Raw genomic sequence first — 24788 nt, 5'->3', positions numbered from 1 at the left:
GTGCAGAGTTCCCACCAAGGAACAGTGAGGTGCAGGCTACTGCAGGGGCTGTGCTGGGACACCTGACTGCTTTAAACAGTGCTTGTGGCCAACCTGTTCTGGAAATGGTGCTCGGGAGCACTGATTTCAGCCGGATAACACCTGCATCCCTATGACAAAATGGGCTTTATTAGGAAAATAATATGGGCTGTGGCAACACTTCCATTAGCCCTGCTGCCATCCCACCCCCTGACAGCTGAGTACCAGAATAACTGAGCTGGTCCACACAGGAGTGATGCACTGGGACACAGGACTGCCAGTGAAGGAGAAGCACAGCCCTCCCCTCTCACATCAGCCTCATCTCACTTGTGTTAGGGGTGGCCTGATTTATGATTTGGCTTGCATTAAAACACATTTCCTTCCAGAGCAGTTTTACTCAGACCTTTCAAACACTTCATGAACCCAAATAAATCCTTAGGAAATCTCTGGCAGGTGACACCTTCAAATATCCTTGGCACTCAGCAAATCTGATACATCCAGAGGGGATGGGGAGGAGTGCCCAGCTAAGATCTGGAGGCAGGTGAACTTCAAGTATTTTTCACTAGCGCTCCAAAACTGTAGCCTTGTTCAAGTGTTTTAGGATAAGACATCAAACCACACTGACATCTAGTCAGCATAGAAGGGGATGCAGGACAGACCTCAGGAGTCCTTAGTCTCTCCAGACTAAGAAGATCTCTCTTTTCCCCCCTAGTCTGCGTCATCATGCTGCCACCCCTTCAATTGCTGCAGAATCCTGAAAAATTAACAGCTAAAGGTTTTTCTTGCCTGCTCAGGTCACCTGAAACAACCTTCTGTTCAGATGGCAGCACTGTTTCTTAAAACAGCTCTTCCTCCTGTCATTAAATATTTAAGAGAGCAGCACCAGGGGAAACCATGAGCTTTTATGGAGGCAGGATGGCACAGTGCTGGGAACCACACAGAGCCCGATTTAAATAGTAATGAGATGGCAGCACAGCTCGGTTTTATCCTCCCATTGCTCCCTCCCCGCAGCATCCCCGGCACCGCATCCCCGTCCGGCTGCATGCGGTGCGTGGGGTGGGCTGGCGGGGATGAGATCGTGCTCTGCCAGCGCAGAGTCCCGGGCTGCAGATGTGCTGAATGGAATCTCAATGACCTGGAAACCAAGTGCTTGTCAGGACCGACGGGAGCACAGCGGTGTCCGAGCGCCGGCCCTGCTGGGCTGGGAGCAGAGCACGGAGCAGCCGTGGCTGCCGAGGATCGTCCCTAACAGTTCCTTTGCCTCCCCACCATCACTTTCCCTGCCCTGCCTTATTTTGGGGGAGTGGAAGGTGGCAGAGGGAGGGTGTCTCCTGGCTCTGCAGTTGCTGTAGCAACTGCGGTGTCTCTGGCGGCAGAGCACACGTTTCTTGCAGCCAGCCGGAGTGTGAGCTCCTGAACTGAAAGCAGATTGATTTTTTTTTCCCCTGCTAGAAAAAAGCCTCCCTCTGCCCTCCCCACCCCCAACAGCCAGAGCCCAGGAAGGCTAAAGACAGCACCTGGGCACCAGCCCAGTGCCGACCCGCAGGGATGCTGCCGCGTCTGGCCGCTCCCGGGAAATCTTCTGCACATGAATCAAAGCCTCAGCACCTTCTTGAAACCCTTCTCTGATCCCCCTGGGCTCCTTGGCAAGGACAAGCTGCCTTTCCCCAATCCAGGCTCCAAGGCAGGGTGGGTTGCTGCAGCCATCCAGGCTCATCCCTGGGGCAACTCAGACCTGAATTCATTTCCACATGAAACAAAGAATTTGCTTTGGTGGGGAGGGACCAGTCGTGATCAAAACATTCCCAGAAGAGGAGGATCAGCATAAGCTTTGCAAAGTTACTTTCCTGGGTAATGATTTTTAAATAGTAGAGCCTTTATCAGAGGCTGGATTAATTTGGTGTCCATTTCCTGCCACCTGATAAGACTTTGCCTCCTAAATCCCGTTACTCCCCCATTTCCATCACCTTTGCACATTACAAGCCCTGACCTGCCCTCCCTTCCTTTTCTGAGAAACCAGAGAAACAGTTCCTTGAGCCAGCTCTGAGAATGTGCTGGTGCCTCTTCTCTGAGCCTCAGCTCCTTGGCCATTGCACTGTTTTTTTATCCCAAGGCACGTTGCTCTGGTGTCCCACCACTGTGTCAGGACCATCCTGTGGCCACTGCAGGAACCCATTTAGAGCCCATCAGCCTGGTTTGGGCTCCACTCTGTATATGTGACATCTCTTTTTTCCTTCACCACTGGCTTTATCTTTGTTTCGAATAAAGCTTATCTCGCTGGCCAAGGCATCCACCAGTTCCCATCAGCAGGTAGCTACCCAGGAGGACAGAGCAAGCAAAGCTTGGTGCTAAGGGCTCTGTGTTGCTCATCACCCATGGCCCTGCCTGCATCTCCTTTGGTTTCATTTGCAGAGTTCAGCCCTGGCCTCGCACAGATGCAGAGACCTGCCCTGATTTTCCAGAATGCCATGAGCTCTGATCCAGCCTTTTTAGCACCTGTCTTTGGGATGGCTGCCAGGGAGGGCAGGAATTTCAAGGAGAGCTGTTCTTCATGAGAGGGGGAAGGAAAAAGGGAGTGAGTTAAGTTTCCCATGATCAGAGTCCACCCTCTAAGCATTTCCTGGTGGAAACCAAATCTGCCTTCTGCAGGTGATCACCTGCACCACAAGATAAGAGATAAGCAATGCTCAGGCAGGGGCTGTAGTAACCTAAAATTGTTTTTTTCCATGTAATCATTACTTAAGGTGCCATTTCTTAGCCAGTGTTTTTGGGGCTGCAGCTGGAGCTTTATGTTCCCTGGGAAGTTTTCTTGAAGAACAGGTTGGCCAGTTGGGGAATGTTTCACTGCTATTTTCAGCCTGGGACATTTTCCTTTTTCTTTTATTTTTTTTTTCAAAGTACAACAAAAAACCTGTCAACAAGTCACAAAAGAGTGATCTCAGTCTAAAATACGAGCCCTGGCACGGGAGGGCATTTGACTCAGAAGCCACTTCCCATCTTTGGAGACTTGAAGTATGTTCCACTTCGTCATCCTGAAGGTCTTTGGGCACTTACAAAAACAGAGTTTATTTATCCACAGTCAGAACAGCCAATCTATTATATTGAAGGCTGAATTCAGAAAGTTTCTTCAGAAATTTATTGGTTTCATTCCTACCAGTCTGAACAGAAGTTTTCCACAAAGTCTGTCAAAATACAAATGTCTCAATTCCAATTTCCCTCGGTCTTTAGCAGGACATCACATTAATTGTGTTAAAAAGCACTTTTATTAGTTACTGAGAAAGCAGGAGTCTGGCAGTTCTTCTTGACCATGAGCTATTCACTTTTGTGAAGTCTCCTTTAACAGTGCTTTGATCCAAAACAGTGGTTTTCTCCACCAGCAAATTCAGCAGCGCCTGGAGCCAAAGGGACCAGCTCCAGGCAACGATTATTGGCTGCAGGTTTGAAGGGCTCCTACTGCTGCCTGGGCAAAGCCTTTCTGTTCCTCTGGAGGCTTCTCACATCCCCATTGTGAGAGCAAACCGAGTGGGGGAGGCACATGGTCAGCCCGAGGCCAGGGAGACCCAGGAGCACAGGCAGAAATGCAGACAGGATGGGTGAGTTTCATCCCCACCTGTGACACTTTTGGGAGGGCTCAGTGAACCATCAAACAGCTCGTAGGAGTTTTGCTGTAGGCTAATTGTGCATAAGGCTGCTCCAGCCAAAAGAGCCCAGCCTGGTGACAATGTGGCATCTACTTTGCAAGGGAAAGGTGGCAATGAAAAAACCCAGCAATTCCCAGTCCTCCAAGGGGCAAGGAAGTTATATTCCCCATCTGATCGCCATGGGATGCTCTGGGATTGCTCCTGCAAACATTCAGTCATTCTGGAGCTGTGTGAGCAGCCAGAAACCCAAACTTCCCACCTGCTGCCTTGCATCAGCCCTGCTGACTTCCCTGAGCCAACGGCAGAGCATGAGGAGTAGGATGGGCACTCAGCACACGAGCCAGCTGCAGGATCCATGCAATTCCTGGGGTATAAGCACCACTGTGAGATACAGCTGGGCCATTAGCATTAAAGGAAAAACTCAGCTCTGCTGTGTATTTGCTATTGACTGTCCCATTCTCAACAAGGTGACAGGCATTAAGTGGCATCAAATGAGGCTGGACTTTACCTCATAGCACTTTTCTGAGCACCTCCAGTGCCACTCCAAAGTGAGTCCCTGCTTACACTTCAGCTCTGAAAATACTTCAAGGAGTTCCAACACACACACATTCAATCCCTGTGTGGAAGAAGGCAGTGCTCTGATAATTGAGACATTAATGCTGAAAGGCTGAGCAGGATTCCCTTGGCTGTCACAGTTTGGCTGCTGGGAGCTTATGAAAGGAAAATAAATAAATTGGGACTTTGTTGAAATAGCCAATAGAGTGAAACCTGGAGATTCCTGGAAGCAGCTGTGCTGGAAAGGAGCACGTGTAGAGGGTTAGAGGATCCCTCCCATGGTTGTATAAATACCTCAGCACTGACATTGTAAGTTGCAAATGTTGTCAGAGCTGGCAGAATTGCACCCATCTGACTGCAGAGGACCCCCATAAACACTCTCACACTGTCATCTTCCAGCCAGGCATGTGCAGATGCCCCCTGCAGAAGGATGGCCAGGACAGGCACAGGTGAGAGCCCAAGATCTGTTGGGAGCAGAGAAATCCCTGCAGAAGTAGTTTGTTGGATGCTCGGGTATCTGTTGGTCAGCAGAAGCCCAGAGAGGGAGATTTCAGACAGGAGGAAAAGCTGTGCCACCCAAAAAGTGCAGCCCAGCTCTTGTCACAACCCTCTGTGATCCACCACTGGTTTAACACAAATTCACTGGGGAAAATAAATGCTCTTAGGTTTGAGGATGGGTATCTGATATATAAATCTTACAGCTCCCGCCCCCGTAGAGCAGCTGAAGACATTTTGATCAGAAAAATGCCTTCTCAGCCTCCCTTGCTGTTCCTGGAGGGCCTGATGGCCTCTTACCTACAAGAGTGCAAAGGATCCAACATCAGGAATGGCCTTCATTCAGCACAGACCCTTAATATTTTCTTTTTATTTTAGTTCTCCACCCAGAATTTTGAACCACAGATGTGGCAATTAAGGGGCTGAGCAAGGTCTGGCCACAGCTTCTGCATGGGACATAGCTCCTGCACCAGAGACCAAGTACCAGTGCAAACATGTGCTGGAGGGACCTCATTGCCTATAATTTAGCCCAGTTTTTCTTTCAAGCACTGGCTCAGTCGTGATTTCTAGAGGCCAGAAATCACAGTGCCAGAAAAAATGGTGTAATTCATTGAGTGTCTGATGTTCTGACACGTGCTGGTTTTACACCTGTATGATCCAATGGCCTCATCAGAACCAGCCCTGACTTCTCCTGGCTCGATGGAGAGGAGAATCTGGCATTTCCATTATCTAGCCCATGGACACAGCCCCATCCAGCCTGACAAACAGCCCTGTCACATGCCCTTTGCACAGCACGGGAGAGCCTCAATTACACGGGGTGGCCACGCATGGGCCACCAGCTCCGCTGTTTACAGGAAGCACCAGCACAGAGCATGGAATTAGAAAGACCACAAGGAAGTGAGGGATTATTTACTGGAGATTAAAGGACATGGAAAAACCACAGGACAAATCAGTGGGGCCTAAGCAATGGTAGCTGCTATTTCAGTCTTCCAGCTGCTGGCATTCATACTGGTCATGCTGTGGTGGGAGAACTGGGGAGGAATTAAGGACAGGAGGCTGCTCTGCTTTTGGACTAGTGAAACACACCAGAGAATAGGCCCCCAACCTGCTGAAAGGATAGAAGAGATTTTCTTGTTCATTCCTCAATCATTCCTGTGTGTCTTCCTCCTCCCCAGGTGTGATTCCTACTTGTGGACTGCCCCTCCAGGCCAAGCAGCTCTGGCCAGACCTGGCTGTCAGCAAAGCAACTGGGATGTGCCCATGAGTTAAGCCCAGATGAGTCAAGATAAAATATCTCCTCAGACCTGGAAAGTCCCACTGCCCATGGGTTCATCTAATTTTTGCTGAGATCTGCTTTTCAGCTATGTCTGGCCACCAGCATTTCAATGTTGCTAATGAGCTCTGACATTTGGACTGTAACTGGACCCGGTCCCATGTCAGTGTGTGCCCACCTCTTCCTGCAGCTGTAGATACACAACTGCTGTCCCTGGGGCTCTCCAGGATGGCCACATACTCAACCACATTTTCCCTAAAATCCTGCAAGATTTTCCTAATGCTTGCCTATACTTCCTAAAGCATTTTGCTCCTGGCAGGTAAAGCTGTTTGCAGTGCTGCTGTCCTTGTCCCACAGCCATGCTGGCAATATTGCCATCACTGGTCTCCTGTCACCAGTTTGGGGATAGCATCCAAACTCCTCCACCAAGCCCCCTCACAGGGAGTCAGGTGAATCTTTGGCTGCCTCTCTTTTCAAAGAACAAATGTCACTTTATCATCTCCTCCCCAGCTTCTGCTGTACCTCAATGCCACACCACAACAGGCCACCACATTGATACAGACTGAGCTTCCATCACCTCCAAAGCAGCATCTCCAGCAGCCCTGGTGCCCCTTGTGCTCAGTGTGGGGCCGTGATTCAGCTCTGACTCAGTGGGAAGGTGGCCACTGCTCCCTGCACTGTCCTGTAGTGGTGGAAACTACAGAGCTACAGCAAAGGCAGCAGGGAGGGAGGGAGGGAGGGAGGCTCCCCTTGGTGAGGAGGAGCCCACAAAAGGCTCCTACTGCCATTCCCTTTCTCTGCATCCATGTGGCTGAGGGAACACAAATGGCATTGCCCTCATGTTTGACCAGAGCAGTGCTTGGCTGCTGGTGCCATGCCACAGACTCCACCTCAAAAGCTAAGAGAAGCTCAGTAGATTTTTCTTGCAACAGAGAGAGAGGAAAGCATGAATGAGCTTATTTTACAACCTCAGAGGAATACCCGACCATTGTTAGCTTGACATAGGCTGCAAAAAGTGGTGGCTAAGAAAATAAAGCCTTATTCTTTCCTGAATGTGTTGGCTGAAAAATAAAACTCTTCCACGGGCCAGCAGCAGCGTTTCCATCAGCTACGTGGCTGATCCACAACGCAGTGACTTCCAGAGCAGGACCTGACCTGCTGCACATAACAAAAGGAAATTGAAGAACTGGGTTTACATAATTTTTGAAGGGTCTTGAGGCACATTGGGCACTGAGCCTGCCCTACCCCACACAGGTGCCCCCAGCACCATGTCCCATCCTGGGCTCGCAGTTGGAGGGAAGGCAGTGCCATCTCTCAGTGAACATTAGCATAGAAACTCTCCTGAATATTTCCCTCTCCCTGTTCTCTGCATATAGAAAACCTTGCCACAAGGTCAGACAGTGCCCAGTCCCAGGTGAGGCTCAGGCAGCTGCAATGAGCATCTCAGAGCCTCCGGGACACTGAGGGTGACAACCTCTGCCTCCGAGAACCAGCACTGCCAATAAATTGGTTCAATGGCACTTTGTCCCTTCAGAAATGAGGACTAAGAGCCAGGACACGCAGAGAAAATAACCATGCCACAGATGCTCAATTAATTATCTCAATTAATTTTTACCAGGGCCTCTTGGGTCATTCATTGTAGCTGTCTGTGCTGGGAGAGCCGGGCGCCGTCGCCTGCTGCAGCCGTGTCTGAAGCAATAACGTGGCTCTGGAGATGTATTCCTCTCCACTCACCATGTAACTCTTCTGCCACCAATCCACAGAATTTTCCTTTATTATTGAAGTGGTAAAATCAACTTCAGGAGCTCAGAGTCTGGTAGTAGGGATTCACAGTTTGGAGTCTGTGGCTGTCTTGTGCAGTTCAGTGACATATGAAGGGAAAGAAAAAAAAAAATCCCCATTAATAATTCCAATTCCCTCCTCAATAATTTCACCCAAACAAACTTCCCACCCAAACCAGTGCTTTTTAGACTGCTTTTTAGTGACTGGTTTAGAAGGCAGGAAGTGCTAGTAAATACACTCCTTCCCTGTCACAGCTGCAATTCCACTTTCAAACACATCTGACTTCAGAGACTGGCTTGGATTTTTGTGGCTCATGTTACTTTTCCTCCTGTATTCAGCACTCAAAATGGCTGCAAGTAGGAGTTGAACCAGAGCCAAGGCATTGCTCCCCTCCATCCTTCAGCCCTGTGTTCCAGGGTTCCCAGAGCAGCCGTGGGCAGGGCTGGGATTTGGTTGGGGACTGTTTCCTCCATATCCCTGTGTGCATCGCTGGGTGTGCCACGTTAGGGAGCAGACGGTGACTTTCTTTTGGGGTCTGTAAAATCAGGAGAGCAGCTCCCTCACTGGCACCAGCAGAGAGCAGAACAGGTCCCTGGCAATGTTACCAGCTGTGGCTGCAGCCCACGGCCTGCTGGAGAAGCGATGCCCCGTGGAGAGGGTGGGATCTCATCCTTTGCCGCCGCACAGCTGCCCGTGGCTGGGCACTGCCCTTCCCAGCAAAACCACCAGCAGCCTCTTCAGGGGATGAATGGCCCAACAAATTACAGGGAGGGACAAAAACGGGATTTCGCTTTAACTTGCGACCATATTTTTTTAATTCTTTTTTTCTTGTGGACCTATGAAGTGACCAAAGTTTTTCAGGTGTGTTCCACAACCCAGCAAGAGCCTCTTCCCGTGCTGATCCATCCTTCATCGGCCAGGGGAGAGGAGAGGGCCCGTGCAGGGGATGTTTCCCGATCTGGGATTTCGTGCATTCCCCTGCCCCGAGCCGCGGGAGCCTCATTATGTGGAGGCACAGGCAGGGGACTGGCTTGGTGACAGCAAGGCTGCTCAGTCACAGCTCAAATGGCTTAATAGAAGCTGGATCCAACGGGTCCAGCCTTGTGGGTTTTGATTTAAACTGCAGTTATAAGGTGTGATTAGAGGCGGGGGATGCTGTGCCAAGAGCTAAGACGTGAAGCAAAAAACACATATTAAGAAAAGAAAGTCCTTCATCCTTCCCCTAAATCTATATGTGTTTTTCCATCATTAACCCTTTGTCTACCACTGCCAAATACCCAAGGAAATCCTGGGCTACCCGAGGACACCTTTGGCTCTGCTGCTTAAATCTACAGAGGTCTGTTAGCACTGCAGAGGAATTTGACCACTGAAGTTCTGACACTGATGGGTTTGCTATTAATAATAACCACAGCAGGGACCAGCTGAGTCTTTCCTGCCACTGTGCCTGAGAGCCAAGGAAGTCCGTGCCCTCCCTGCATCCCTCACACTGCCCAGACAGGCCTGGAGCAGGGGCTGTGTTTGGCTGCCTTCTTTTTGGGTAAGTCCTACACAGTGTAGAAGGGAGCAGTGCTTTTCTGGACAGTCTTTTAATTGTCTGGAAACAGTTAAATCAGATCCTTTTTTTCTGTCTCAAACTAGTTGCCCAAAACCTCAATAGTTAATTTGGCAGCTGGAGACCTTTGGAGATGTTAACACAATTCAAACCCTCAGCCCATATGGATAAAATCGTAATTCAGTGAAATTGCTGGTTCTTTATCTTTGTGTGGCATCATCACAAAGTTAATTTCAAGCTTTCCAGTAAGCTGTAATGTATCTTTTAACCTAAGAGCTCTTTTGCATGACACTGAAATAGGTCCCAGTCTATATACATCTGCTGCCAATACAAATGTATGGTTCAGCAACAGTAAAGAGGATATAAAAGACTCCCACGTTACAAATGTAGGAGGCAGAGGATATTTTAGCATGACAGTGGTTACACTTTTGGCAGCTTTGCTATAAGAAACTTTGTTTTCAGAGCCTTAAAATATTCCCTGTGCAGTGCAGACTGGCATATTTGCTTTCAGCAGAGCTGTCTCAGGGGCCAGGGCTGGTGAATGGAGCTCAGGGATGTGGGGGAACGCAAAGAAGATGGAATTAATACCAACCTATGTTTAAACAGGGTGTTTCCTTACAAAATGCAAATATTTACAAATGCCATCAGATCCTGATAGGATTATTTCCATGAATACAGATGGGCACTCAGGAGGTACCTGCAGGCAGCGTGCCCAGCCCTGGGGCTGCTTCAGGAGCTGGGGGCAAGGCAAGGAAGCTGACTGGGCAGGCCAGGAGCCAAAAATATGAAGGCAAAGAGATGTAAGACAACAACCTTATGTAGGAAAAGTCTCTGGAGACTTCCACTATCTTCCATCTGCTGGAGATCTCAAGTTCACTGCCAAGATGCCACTGCTGGGTGCCGGTCTGGACCTGAGATGTTACTGCCTCAAAGCAGAGGGAGCCCATCCACAGCTGGCAGGTGGATGTTGGCTTCCACATGTCTCCCAAGTCATCCTGGAATCCCATGATCCACTAAGGCACTGTGTTACCTGTGGAGAAAATCAGTCCTGCCTTGGTGCACTCTGGAATGGTCAGAGTAGCTGTGAAACCTTGATCCAGGCAGTGTTTTGAGCAGAAAAGGGAAACTTGTCTCACATGGCTGATGGGGAAAGAGGCAGAAGGGACAGCAGCAGAGCCACAGTCCTGCCTTCTCTCTGCCCCCCACGAGGCAAGGCTGAGCTGTCCTCCAGACCCCAAATGCTGAGGGCCACACACCATGTCCCTTGGCTCTGGGAACTCAGACCAATAAGGGAGAACACCAGGAAGGTTGTTTTGAAACTTCAGGACGGATTTCCAGACCCTTAGAGACTACTGAACCAGAGGCAGAGCAGAGGAGCAGGAGGGAGGTGGCTTTCTCCTGTGTCCTGACTCCCAAATGACATTTGACAGGGTCCAACCTGTGGCAGGACAGGAGTGGAATCTTTGTGTCCTTTCTGATCAGTTTGAGCCATCAATTTCTTGCAGAAGGGATATCTGAGAACTCAGATGGGCCAGGATTGAATAGCAAAGCAAGTGTGAAGCCATGCTCTGCTGAAGAAGATACTGGGAAATGGGCAAATGTTGACCTGGCCCAGGGTGTGAGCTGAGCATCAAACCTGAGAGAGCTCTGGTGAGAGGATCCAGCAGGACTGCTCTGTATCAGGTGCAGGCCAGACAAGCTTAAAAGTGGAGTAAATAACTGAACAATGTCCTTTCAAAATGTTCTCTGCACACATACAAGTCTAGAAATTTAACCCTGTTTGTTAAGAGTTTCTAAGCCAGCAAGAAAAAGCACTTCTTATCATCAAGCCTCCTTTGAAAAGCTCATTGCTGCTTGTGCTGAACCTGGATGGGGTCTTGGCACAGAGGATTTGGAGACCATGTGATGGCATTATAGTTTCATGCTAATCTGTCCTCATGGTGTGCTATTAAAAATAAATAAAAACCATGGCTTCCTAATCCACAGGTTACTAACTGTGGGAAACATGTATTTGTCACTGCTTTAGCAAGGGATTAAAAGTGTCACACTTTTGTGTTTATTTATTACAAAGTGAATGTATAAACACATTGTTACTAACCTGAGTGTCTGCACTGCAAAACCCATGCAGCTGCTCCTTCCTGCAGGACCAAACCCTCACATTTTCAGCAGAAACCCTGTGCTAAGCCCTGCTGCAGCTGTGGGGGCTGCACGAGGCATGACCCGACCCCTCTGTGCTTGGACAGCTCGGGGGACTTGGCAGTGCCTCACCAATAAATGTTCTTGCCAGTGGCAAGTTTGTTTGGATTCCTAGGAAGTAAAAGAGAAAGAAATAAGTTGTTTTATAGTAGATCAGGTATCAAAGAAATGAAAATAACCAGGTACTTTTGCAACCTGCAGGCTGAGCCCTCTGCCATGAATCCAGGTGTTCCTGCCTGGGGTGAAACTCCCCCCAGTTCAAAGAGGCAGCACGACAGCACTGGGGCTCTGATCTACACAGATGCATGAGGCCCAGCACAAGGTCTTGATTGCAGACTTCAGAGAAGCATTTTCATTTCATTTCACCTCTCCAACCAGCCAGGTGAGGCAGTTCCCAAGGGGGAATCCTGCCCAGCCCAAGGAATAGTTTCCTCCTCTTGTCTTTGCTGTACAGGATGAGGAAATAAATGGCCTTGTAGATGAGCAATGAGCCAGACAGCGAGTGTCTTCCACCAGACTGCAAGTCCTCCTGCAGGGACACTCCTGTGCTCTGCACACACGGAGCAATGGGCTCCCACACCCTTGGAGGGAGGATGCATTGGCCAACATTTTGTCAACCAGCAAATAAAGATTAATTAATCCTAGGAAAAAACCTAACCCAGTGTCTGCTCCACTGAACAAACTTTCCTTTGAATACTGAGAAGATGCCTGGGCTCAGCCTCTGCTGCTCCTTCTGTCCCAGCATACAGTGAGGCACCAGCCACCCACTCCTAATTAACTTGATGGGTAACTCAGCAGCACAAATCACCTCAAGTTACCTTGGCCATGGAACACAGCAGATCCTTCCACAATGAAACAGCATGGCAGGAATTATCCCAATCCATAATTGCTCTGAGCAGACAATAAACCAGCTTGCTCTGGTGGAAGTAGCCACTCGGAGGTAATAACCCAGTGAGTAACAATAATGGCAGCAGATACTTGATAAAAAGCAGGGAACAAAAGAGAAAGCTTTCTCTATTATACAGAGAGCGGATGTTTTCTGTTTGCTTCCTTCATTTCAGAAATGCACTTGGCTCTTTGGAGAGCACAGCTCACCCGCACTCACAGCAAGAGGGGGCTGGGGCTGGGGGAGGAAAGGGGTCGTTCTTCACTGCTGAGATCATGAATAGGAAAATTGGTTTTCTTCTTTTAATCTTGGATTTCTACCCAGCTGGTACCCAAGCATTTTCTTTTCTTCAAGAGAAATGTTTGCATATCAGTGGGGGAAAAATGCAAGCCTGTTTCTGGTTAAAAAAGGGCATTGAGGTACAGACTTGCTTGTTCCCCCCATCCACACCCTGTGAGTGCTCAAGACTGGGCAACAGGAGGGTTGAGCCATGCTTATCTGAGGAAAATTCCTAAAACCAGGAGCTTGCCTGTGCCTGGTGCAGGTGCCTGCTGTTCCTGCTTCTGCTCCTGCACGTGGCTGTGACCTCTTGTTGCCCAAGCTGCTCACACCGGGGGTCTGGCTGCTTGCCCTGTATCTGCTGGCCCACAGCTCTGCTGCCCTGGTCTAAGCCCAGAGCTCACGCAGGGGCTATTACCCTCCTGCCCCTGACGAATTCGTCTCAGAGCAGGACACAGGGCAGGGAAAAAAAGGAGTCACCCCATGCTCCTCAAGTGCCACAAAGGCAGCGGCATGGCGGGAGCAGGTGGGCAGTGACTCAGCCCCGAGGACCTTTGTGCCTGTGGCTCTGGCCCTGCACCAAGTGCTTGGCACCAGCTCTCCAGTGATGCCCATTCCATGCTGGGCTCCCTCCTGCTTCCCCAGCCATGCCACCTGCCCCCAAGCCCCCCCTGCCCCCAGGAGGGCTGCCACGGGCACGGGTGTCGCTGCCACAACGGCTCCCATGGAGAGGACAGGAGGTGAGTGACATGGAAACCACACCAAGATGTGAAAGATGGAACAGCAAAACCCAGGGGGCATGTGGGGCGTTTAGAGATCCAAGTGCCAGCTGGGTGTGACACAGCCCTGCTCCAGCCACCCCGAGCTGTGCCCTGCAGCATCACTAAGCCTGCAGCCAGCCATCTGCAGCACAGAGCACCAGGGGAAGGCTCTGCAGGCTGCAGGGGCTAAGCACTGCTCATTAAAGTGCCGGGGAAATGTGAATGAAGCAGATGAATGGAAGAAGAAATGAATGAAGGAGGGAAGAGGAAGTGAATGAATATTGCATTGACTTGGTGCCTTTCATCCCAGGATGGCAGAGCTGTGCAGCACAGCTGATGGGCAGGCACCGTGTCAGTGCTCCCTGGAGAAACCCCCGGTCAAAACAAATCAGATTATTTCCTGTTGACAGAGCCCTTCAGGGAAAGGCAAACAGGGAGATGTGGCATATGGATTCGTATTACTTGAAGCACGAGGTTTTCCCCAAACAAAATCCCTCCAACTCCCCCTTAATCGATGTGACAGATCATTACTTTCTGAGTTGCTCTCATTCTTGCTATTCCAGACACCGGGTGATTTCCATGGCAACAGCATCCCAGCCACCCCAGGCCTTGTCCTAACCTCTGTCATCTGCTGTCGAGTCACACCAGTGCATAACCTGCAGAGAGGAGCAGCAGGGCACAAAGGTGCCTTTTGCACTGGGGGGGTTAAGGACCCCTCTCTCCACCCTCTGCAGCCCTTCCCTGTAAGCCCCAGGGAGCTTCTTGCAGCCAAGCACCACACAGGGCTTGCAGGCAGCTGTGGAGGAGCATGTGGAAATGAAAAAAAAATTATTTTCTGGAGGTTTTATTGCGCTGTTTTAGGACACAATCAGCTGAACCCACTGGCGAATCTGGCTGAAACTGGGATCCAGGATGGTTTGAATGGGGATGATGGGAAGGAGCTGCAAGATGCTGTTGCTCCCTTGTTAATGTAAAGCAGGGTAGGGACCAAACCTGGGTGCTTTGGGGAGGAAAGAAAATCCAGCTTTACTTCTGGTTTGGTGGAGAAAATGTGCTCTCTTCTCCACCTTCTGAAGGAAAACCAGTCAGGGATGTGACCCTGCAGCAACCTGGTGCAACCACCACGAGCAGCACACCCTGCCCAAAGGAGCATCCAGCCCCACTCGAACGTGGTGCCACCGATCCCCCCTCAAGGCCAGTGTGTCCCCACTTGGCTGCATGGCACTGGGGTGTTGTCACCCCCCAACATCATGTAGGTGCTCCTCTGGCAATTCACAGCTGCTCACAGCTGCGACATTTTACAGGTGTTTAGTGGAGTATTTGAGGCCGGATGCAAAGCTCAGGAATCATCTGTGGGCTTTGAGTAGTTTTTGGAGTGGACCTGAAGAGCACAAAGCCTGCTGTGCGTGGGGCTCTGGTGCACAGCACTGCTGTGCTGAATGAGCCGGTGCTGAGCTCTGCTCACACAGGAACCGCCTCCGCTGCGGAGGGAGCTGCAGCAGCTTGTTTGGTTTTGCCTCTTTCACTTACCCTGCTCCCCCCTGCAAACAGCTTCCCCTCTGAAAGGCCAGGGAGGATTGCTGGTGGCTGAGTGCCACTGCAGGGCCTGGGAATGGGCTGTGGTAGAGCACGCAGGGGCAGTCGCTCCTCACACCTCACCTGAATGAGCAGATAAAGTGCCTTTGTTCAGTCTCATCACCTTTGTGATTCAAGGTTTGCCCCAACACAGGGTGTTTTCCTGCCAAAGGTTTGCTGCCCTGCCTCTGCATCAGCCTGCATCTCATATAAGCTGTGTCGAATTTCGTGGTAACCCTGCAGAGTTACTGCCCTATACCAAACACAATTGCTGCACTAGACCCAGCTCACCACTTAGCTCATCCAAATATTAACCAAGCAAATGCAGAGCCATGGGCCTGCTTCCCCATCTTCCCACAAGGAGTCTGGCCACTGGGCTTGGCAGTTGCAGGACTGGACCCAGATGAGAGTATCCATCTGCAGATTGGGCCAGCAGCTTCCCTGAGCAAGGATGACTGCTCAAAAACTCACTGCTGGAGTTTTTACAGTTGCATTCAATCAACTCTTTCTTTACCTTCTCTCCACAGATGGCCAAAGAGATGTTCTGTCCTGCCACAGCCTGAGCTGAGTTACTTTACCTGACTGTTAATGGCCTGGGCTCGGAGGTCAAAGGCTCTTGGTTTAATTCTGGACCAGTTCCTTGGCCTTGCATGGTGAAGCATCCAGGGATTTGGAGCATCCATGTTCACAGCACAGTAATTTCTCCAAGTACTTCAACACAAACTGCTCCACGGAGGACCCCAGCCAGGGCTGGGACATCTTTGGTGATTGTGGGTCTCAGGAGGGACACAGCTTTAGGAAGGGAAGGGAGCACATTTCTGTAATGCCATCACCTATCCTTCAGGAACTGTTCACACTGATGCAGGGCTTAGCACTGAACCTAAATAGATTCAGATAACTTAATAAAAAGCAATGGTCTAAAATACATATCATGGCAAAGCCTGGATTAAACAAACTATCAATATCCTCTTTATAATTAAAATAGGGGAAAGACCTGTAACCCCTCAGCTTTACTGGGAGTATGGTGGTATGGCCCTTGCTGGGAGCAATGGCTATAAATAACCCAGGCCAGGGGATAACTGCTTTGCCAGCTCTGCAAAAGGATGGGTGACCCTGGTGCCACTCAGCCGGGAGAGCTTTCAGAACAGGGCCAGCTGCAGGAAACACTGGGTGATGTTCTGGGGTTGCGTGGGCAGGACCAGAGCAGAGCTGCTCCTTTTCAGCTTAACTTCCCCAGAGCACTCGGGCAGAGCCAGCCCAGGCTGTGTGGAGCTGGAGCACTGTTCCCTCCACCCACACAGACACCGTTTGGGAGAGAGGAAGAGGGAAAAAAGAATCAGAAGGCAAATTGAGAGTTACCTCTGTATTTTCTTTGCCTGCCACCCCCATCACTCCCCTTCAGTCCAATCATTCTCTTCCTCTTCAATCGAGGCCAATTTGCAAGAGGAGCAGCTCCCAGTGCCTGAGTGCAAAAGCCTTTAATTACTGTCATCTGGGAGGCTGTGCCAGGCTCCCCTCCAGGGCCTTTTCATACTTTTGGGAAGACACTGCTCCAGGACTTGACGCCCCCAAGATGCCATTTGTCAGGCTTTATTTAAAAGGAGCACTCCTTGCCTGTTGGGAGGCTGGGGAGAAAGTTCCTGACGATCCACGTGCCCTGCTGCTGCATGAACATGGCAATCACATCTGGGCACTGCCTGGTTCTGGCTGCCCCGTGGGGTAGCAGGCTGGCAGCAGCCCCTGCGTGGCACTCACCACATCCAAACCCTGAGAACTGCACCGCTCTGTCCCTTTGCTGCCTCTCCTCCTGTTTCTTGACTGAGGACGTAAATGGGGTCAGACAGGGACAAGGAAAATTCGGGGAGAGCTGGCAATTGTTAAATGAAGTGGCCCCAAAGCACTGTCTCCCAGGAGTCCCCAAACCTGCACCTCTGGGAGCACACTCCCAACTGGAAGGCACGTTCCTCCTGCACAGCGTGGGTTTTGGTGTCAGCCAGGGCTTTGTGTTTTATCTTGCACAGGGAAACAAGACTGCAGAACCTCCATAAACCAACCTGGCAGACCCAGCAAGCGGGGAGGGAGAGGAACCTCCTTTCCCCTGCCTGCCCCGCCAGCTGCAGGCAGGACTCGAGGCTGGATGGCCCTTGGGGTGAGACAGGATGAGTTGCCTTAAACATAAACACAGCCTGAGCTGAGACCTGGGACTGCCCACACAGTGACCTTGCAGCTTGGGCTCAGCATACACTGAGATACACGGGAAAGGATGCCAGAAGGTTTCCAGATGTCCAGGACCAGCACTCATGGGACATACTCCATGAATTACACCAACCAGAGCTATCCTTCTAACATTTCATCTTTGGAGCATCACCTGTGGCAGAGAAAAGCTGCAGAGGAGGATTTCTGGAGAGCCTCTGCCAGTGGGTGGCACTGCAAAACCAGCAGTATGGAAGGAGCAGCAATGCAAGGGCCTGGGGGTGGAACAGCAGCGCAGACACTGCTCTCACAGAGTGCTGCACATCTCCCGTGGATTGGATATGGACAGCGTGGGGACGCTGCAGCCTGGCTGGTGGGAGCAGGGAAGCTGCTGGGGGGGAGAGGAACAGGCACAGGGGCAGGCAAGAGGGCATCACCAAGGGGTTCGAGGTGCTGCGGTGGTGTGGGGTCAGCCCAGCCAGCAGGAGGACAGATCCATCCACATCCACATGGGATAGAGCCAATTCATGTCCATGTGGATAACCTCCTCAAAGCTTCCTCAGCTTCCCCTGCCCTCCTACTCTAATGTTCTGCCCGCAGCTAAAAGTCATGTAATAGGTCACCCTAAAATGTAAGGTGTAAAATGTAAGGTGTCACCCAAAAATGTGAGGTCTCACCCTAGGAGGTGGCCAGGCCCCTGTCCCCAGCCTGCAGCCCCAGTGAAGAACATGGTTTGGTAGGTGTGAGAGCCTTTGGACCCCTGGAAGCAGCATGGCCACCAAAGATGTGCATGACCCAGGGGACGGGGAGCCCCGAGGGAAAGTGAGCTGCATCACCTGCATCACCTCCTGGCCAAGTGGGAGCTAAGGACCCAGAAGCAGCTGGGTAAACCTTGAGAGTGCTAAAGCAGGCTCTACACTGGAGACTGGCCTGGTCTGAGGGTCCACATTAAAGATCTAGAGTTCTGCTCCAGTTCCAAAGTGATCCTGCTCCTCACACCCCTCCTGACACAGATTTTACCCCTGATTGCACCTCATCTACACCAGATGTCCCATCTCTGGGGACCAGTTAATTGCCAGTAGATCTCCACTTAGATTTCATATCCCCATCCACCTAAAAATGCTCTGAGGTGTCCAAGGCAGTAAATGCTCTGTTCTTCTTCCTTTCACTAATAGACAACAAACAAAGGAGCATTTTCTTCCTCTCCCTCATGATGCCCCAGCAGTAGCTGGGAACCACAAAGCTTTAGAGGAGTGGGCTTATGTCGCCCCAGTCTGACTTCAGGACCATGAGGCCTCATGCTGGGAGTGGGACATCTTTGAGGAGGAAATCAGAAGGATGGGCAGGGAGCCATGACAGAAAAACCTGTGTTGTGCAGAGGGAATTTGGCTCTGAAGGGCTGTACTGTCTGCCTGGCAGGGGCAGCCACCTCTGCTAATGTGTATTTTCTCTGGCAGGAGCAAAGGCTTCATCCAGCAGGTTGTGGACTAGCAGGAGACACGAGTGCCACCTCAAGAGGAGGATGCTCCCATTAGCAGGGTGCTTAAAGATGTGGCACCAGGGCTCCCTCCAGCCTCTTCCTGCTGCAGGGAACGCTGCTGGCTGGCATGGCGGGGGTGGCTGCAGAATCCCATCTCCTGCCTGCCCACATCCATGCTTACAGAAGAGCCTGGGTACAGCCCACTGCAGACTGGGGAAGAGCTTCAATCTGGCCCTTCTGCTGCAAACGGATCTGACTTGCTCCTGGTGCTGAGCGCTCTGTAATTACAGCACATCCCACTTAATCGGGATGTGCTTAATTGGGAAATCCACTTACCGGGATGTCACCTAGGGAACCGATTTAAGCTTGATAACACTTAAGAGCAATGCCTGCTGCTTTATAGGGAAGGTAATTCTCCTACAGGGAGATGCCTTCAGGTGGCTGAATCACACTCCTCCTTCCAGCAGCATCCAATGCTCCTGGCTGCTTGTTCCTGCAACAGATTTCAGCTTTCCCCTTAAGTAGGTTACAGGCAGGAAATACACCAACTGCTACTGCCAGCTCACTGCTGTCCTCTGCTCCAGCTGAACAGGCTGCCACTGCCACGTGGGCCAGCCCTCAGCTGTCCCCCTGCCTGGACCCACATGCCCGGCATGCCTGACCCCCTTCCCCCTTTGAAGACAGCTCTCCTTCCCCAAATGGAACAATTTTTGAAGCTGGTAACATGATTAGGCCTGGCCAAGCTGCTCTTTGCAGCAGAAGAGGGAGCAAGATGACCTGGTCATCATCTGGATCACGGCAGAGCAAGACTTTTGGAGACAACCAGCTACTATTAACTATTACTATTAACCTCAACACTTGTCCTCCCCCCCACTCCCATCCAGCAATCAAACACAGCAAATGTCCTAGTGACAATAAAAAGGGGGCCTGGGAACAGTCCTTAGAGTGAAAGTTGAGTCAAACACTTGGAAAGGCCAGTTTTCTGTCTGGTTTTCCATGGGTGAAGGTTCATGGGGTCACCCTATCTGTGCATGCACATACAGATCTTATAGAGACCACCAGTAACTGCTAAACCTCTTGATCTATCTAGGCAGGGAGAAGCAGCCTTTCCAAAAATGACAAATTCACACAGATTTTGTGGTAGCAAGAACCAGAGGAGAGAAAACTTACAAAATATCCAACCCCTCACCATCTCTCAGAGATGGGACAGCACTTTGCAACCCCAAACCCCCATGAGGCACCTTTCCATGTGAGAGGGATTCCAGCTGCTCCAGGATCCTTAGTTCTCCAACTTTTTGGCATCACCTGGCTTGTTTCTGCCCTTTTCAGCCAGACTACCTTTCCTCTCCCAACTGCACCAAACCACACTGCTCCTCTTCTAAAGGGGAGCCCTTGGATGGGGGCTGCCTTTGTCACCAAAACATCTGTCCCATGCAGCAACAGCTCAACACAACTTTTCAAAAAGCTCTGCTGATCTTTTTGTTCTCACCAGCCACGAGGAGCTGGGGTGACTCAAGGCAAACTCTTTGGATGCATAATTGTGATTGCCTTTCAGACACTTGAAAATGCAATAGCTTGACATCAAATGAGGGATTTTTATGGCTGCACATGTTTTGTGTTTCTCTGAACAAGCGAACTTCCAGATTAGCTACATTGGCTTTTTAAAGTGCTATAACATATGCAAAGGCACTTGTAATGTGTAGTGATTTCTGTAAAAACAAGAGGTAAGTGCTGAAATGTCTCCTGATTTATCGTTTTGCTTCTCCTAACCCACACTGGGAGAAGGGGTAAATGCAATCCTCTACTCCCTTTTTGGCTTCTTCCAGCCCAGAGACAGATGGAACATAAAACACCACGTACTACAGAACTTCTGCCTTTCAGCCACTCTGGTAACTGGAGAAGAGAAAATCCTCTCAGTTCCCCAGCATCACAACCAACAGCACACACAGCAAATGCCTTTCCAAGGTGCAGCACAACGTTATTGGTGAAGCTCCACCATCACAGCAGCATCTGGATGGGCACAATGGGCTGGGCAGCACCTCCCAACAAAGATGCTGGAGAGTCCAAATGAGCAAATCACCCTGATGAACCACATTAGCAGGGTCAGGCTTCTGCTTTCCTGACAGCTGGGTCACCTCCCTGTCTCCTCCTCTTGTTTCTGCCACTCTTTTCCTTTACACTGCTATAATCCAGGCAGAAACCCATGAGGCTGTGCAAAGGGATTGCTCTCCACGTCACTTGCTCGTGTTGGCTTAAATATACATGCTGAACCATCACCAAGGACCACATCTTCAACACAGATGTCTCAGGGGCTGGGCTTACTTTTTGCTGAAACTGAGCTGTGCAGAGGCTTGGCAAAGGAAAACATCCCAGCAACCAAGGCTCCCATTTTCTGAGCTTGGGTGGAAGAAATAATGTACCAGCTCAAGCTCCATTTTAACTTGAGGAGAACAGCATCATTTATCAGAGCCAAACAGGTTCTTCCCCTCCCTTGCTAGAGAGCCAAGCTGTCCCCTTGCTGTGCTGGGGCTCCTTCCTCGGTGCCAAGGCAGGGCTGCCACCAGCCAGGGCTCTGTGGCCACTGCCACGGCCACTGCTGGCAGTGAGTGCCACAGTCAGTGCCAGCTGACACGAGGGTGAGTGTCCCAGCCTTACCTGGCACAGCTCACTGCAGTCAGGTTCAGACAGAGCCCCTGGAACAGGGATGAGTCCTTATGAGCTGGAGGTTTTTAAGCTCAAGCTCTCATGCCAGGCGTGTTCAAACCCATCCTTTCCCACTGAGCAACTGCAGCTCTCTGCTGCCAGCATGAACATGTAAATCCACCTGGCTGCCTCTCACATCCGTTTTTACACATCACAATGGTTGTACAACAATCTAGAGGGTCAGCAGACCTGCAATCTTTAAATTAACCTTGTGCATTTTTATAGAAAAACAATACTTACCCTAGCAGAGTTTATGTGACATGGATTTCATGTGCTTTGTTACTGCAAATTAAACACAATTATTTAACAGCTGCCAATAGCACTTTTTGCATCACTGCATCTTTTGCCTCACTGCATCCTAAAAGTTGTTTAGCATGACCATGGTTAAAATGCAGATTATTTTTAAGGTTTTCACTGCATTTGCTGTCAGATGAGAAGGGGAAAGTCCAGCACTTGCAAGTGTAAGCTGGCTGCATGGGGACCTTCCTGCCACCATCAGAATGGCTGTCATTGTGCCACTAAGAGAAATATGAAGGAGGGGAGGAGATGTGGAAAGGAGAGAGTGTCCTCAAATGGAAAAAAAAACACACAGCAAAGACAGGATCAAGTCTCAAATGTTAAGGGATCCTTCACTTGTATTAGCAGCTCCTGCTAAGTGGTCCCTGCTCAATCCTTGGGGTGCCAAAAACTTCTCCTCCTCTCATTTCTTTTCAGGGCCAGGACACAGCAGAGATGCTGGATGACCAGCACTGGCTCTCCTAGTGAAGTCCTGGGACCTGAACATCCACCCTTTTGTTTTTTGAAAAGACTGGGGATACAAACCATTGTTTTCCAGCTAATTGCAGAGAGCTGGAAAGGCAAAAACACAGCAATATTTGCTAACAGCAAATATTTGGAGACCTCAGTCCAAACTGTATTGATTCACTGAGTGTAAACATGGGCAGAGAGAGAGCTTCAGGCACTTCAGCATCTCACGGCTAATTAAAGCTGGGAGAAATTTGTCTCAGCAAGTTGTGAGCCTTGTACTTCTCCAGTGTGACTAAGTCCCCATGCAATATCTAATTTACCAGGAGGGGCAATGAGCTGCCAGCACCATGTTCCTGCAGGCACAGGGGGCTAATTTAAGGCAGTTTGATGCTCCAGGGCAATCCTGCTTGCCAGCTTATCTGCACCATCCCAATCCCAATCAGCCTTGTAAACTGCAAGACAGCTCAGTGGGAATTTTACTTGTGAAGGAGTATTCAAAAAATCCTGACAAAATCCGAGGGCCTGACCAGAACGACGGGTTCTTGTGGTTTCTGCAGGGCTGTTTTTCCAGTGAGGCAAATTGGGTTCTCCTCCTGCAATCCAGCAGTGCTGAAACATGCTCCTAACATTCACAGGACCTCGAGGCTCTCAACCTCCTCTGAGTCCTGTCCTTAACCATGGTGAGAAAGTCATGGCATCATCTTGCTTGGTATTAGTGATGCAAATCAAGATCAATTTCTCCATAAATAGCTCTTTACCAAAGATTCTGTCCTTTGTCTCCAGCTCTAGCTGAAGAGAAGGAAATCAGCAGCAACTGCACATCTAACAGCAAAAAGATTTCTCAGAGGGTACAACTGAGTTATAACAGAGCTGGATTTTGGGAACTGCTCTCTACACCCCAGAGCTCTCCGTGGGGAAAGGTAGAGGTACTCAGAGGTCCCAATTTCCATTTCATTTCCCCATTGTTTCCCTGGGCTGCAAATGCTTCTTTCCTTACCTTTCCAGCCCAACCTGACCCTCAGGCCAGGCCTATCCCAGCTGTCAGCTGGCCCCACTTTGCAGCTATGCCAGTTTTGGCTAATTTGCCCAAGAATCAGTGTGGCACAAGGAGCTCTGCCCTGGGCAAGGGTAAGAAGCCAGCCACCCTTGATGGTGTTTGGAGGTCCCCATATACTAGCAAGCCTCCAAAGATGCCCTTCCAAGCCCCTGGGAATCCCCAGCTGGCCCTGCTTCCCTGCAATAGCCTGTCCAGGGGGAGGTGACCTTGCTGGTTGGACTGATGCTGTCACCACTCTATTTTGTGGGCTCGGTGGCTCCCTTTTCCAGCCAGCATTAAAGCCAGCCAGCCACTGACTCCACAGCAGAGGATCCCAGAGGACAGGCAGGAACTGTTCATCCGGAGATAGGGATAATTTTTAAAGGGAAATCCTGCTCACTTCCCAAAATGAGGTAGGTTTTTACCAGCACACAGCCCCAGTCAAACGCACTTGTGGCACCAAATGCATCACTAAAAGAAAAAGACTTGCTCTGTGGAACAGAGCTGTGGTTTTCAAAGCTAACAGGGAGAAAGGGCACTGTAAATACCTGGAGGAAGCGTGGGCACAGATTATTAATAGACACTTGCTGTGAGACGTTAGGCTGTATGACAAGGCTTTCAGTGTCCTCCTGATGTCCTCAGATGCCCTGTTCTGCACTGAGCTGGGCTCTGGAAGCATGCAGCACAGCCTTCAGACCTGCTCACTTAGATGGGGCACAAAAGATGGGTTAATGAAGCTCATACCAGTGCTTTCATTGCTTGAGAATTCACCACCTGTGTTCAGCTGCTGGGGAGAAGCTCATGTCCCCAGCTCCTGTAAAGGATCCAGCCAAGGATTTTGATGGGCACAGATGAGGGCCTGAGGAAGGCAGGCAAGAATGCCAAGAAGGGTCATTTCCCAAAAACCTGAATTGCAGGAGTTTAACATTTCCCGAACTGGCAGAAGGAGCTAATTTTGTTATCTTTGCACTCCAGCTCATCCAGTCACTCCCCAAAAGGCTGCACAAAGTATTTGCTCTCTGGTTTCTCTCCTGTACCACTGTCAAGACGGCTACTGAGTTTAGATTCAAAAGCCACTCCTGATATTTAAGGCTATTATGAGCTGGGCTTATATATTCCTGCTTGCAAAGCCTTGTCTAACACAGGGTGCCTGTATCCTTTCCCAAAGAAAGCCCTAACAGAAAATTACCAGCCCCTGTGGGTGATAGAACAGTGACCCTGCACTGCCACACTACAGGAATCCCAGCAGGGTCACACAGGTTTTATTTCTTGTTTCCAGATACAGACTCTTCTATCAAGCAGAGTAACAGACAAGATGGACTTCTTTTGGAGAGAACTGGCTATTTGCCTAGGGAGAAAGGGAAAAGAGTCCTCAAACAGCCCTGCTGCTCCAGCTGATGCTGGGCACAGCAGGTCCATGGGCAGTTAGGGACTTCTACCTTCACACTCCTGGGCTATTTCAGCTTTTCTTCTCCCAGCTTGTTGATTGCTCAGGCCCAAAGATGCACAGACTTATGTTATTAAATGTCTCTTTCTGGTGACATTTTTATTTTTAGGAAATATCACTGAAACATTCACCACGGCTGCTTAGAGGTAATGGAAAAAGAGGTGAGCTC

This window comes from Vidua chalybeata, chromosome 12 (genome assembly GCF_026979565.1).
Source record: "Vidua chalybeata isolate OUT-0048 chromosome 12, bVidCha1 merged haplotype, whole genome shotgun sequence".
Lineage (NCBI taxonomy): Eukaryota > Metazoa > Chordata > Aves > Passeriformes > Viduidae > Vidua > Vidua chalybeata.
This window is presented reverse-complemented; position numbering follows the sequence as displayed.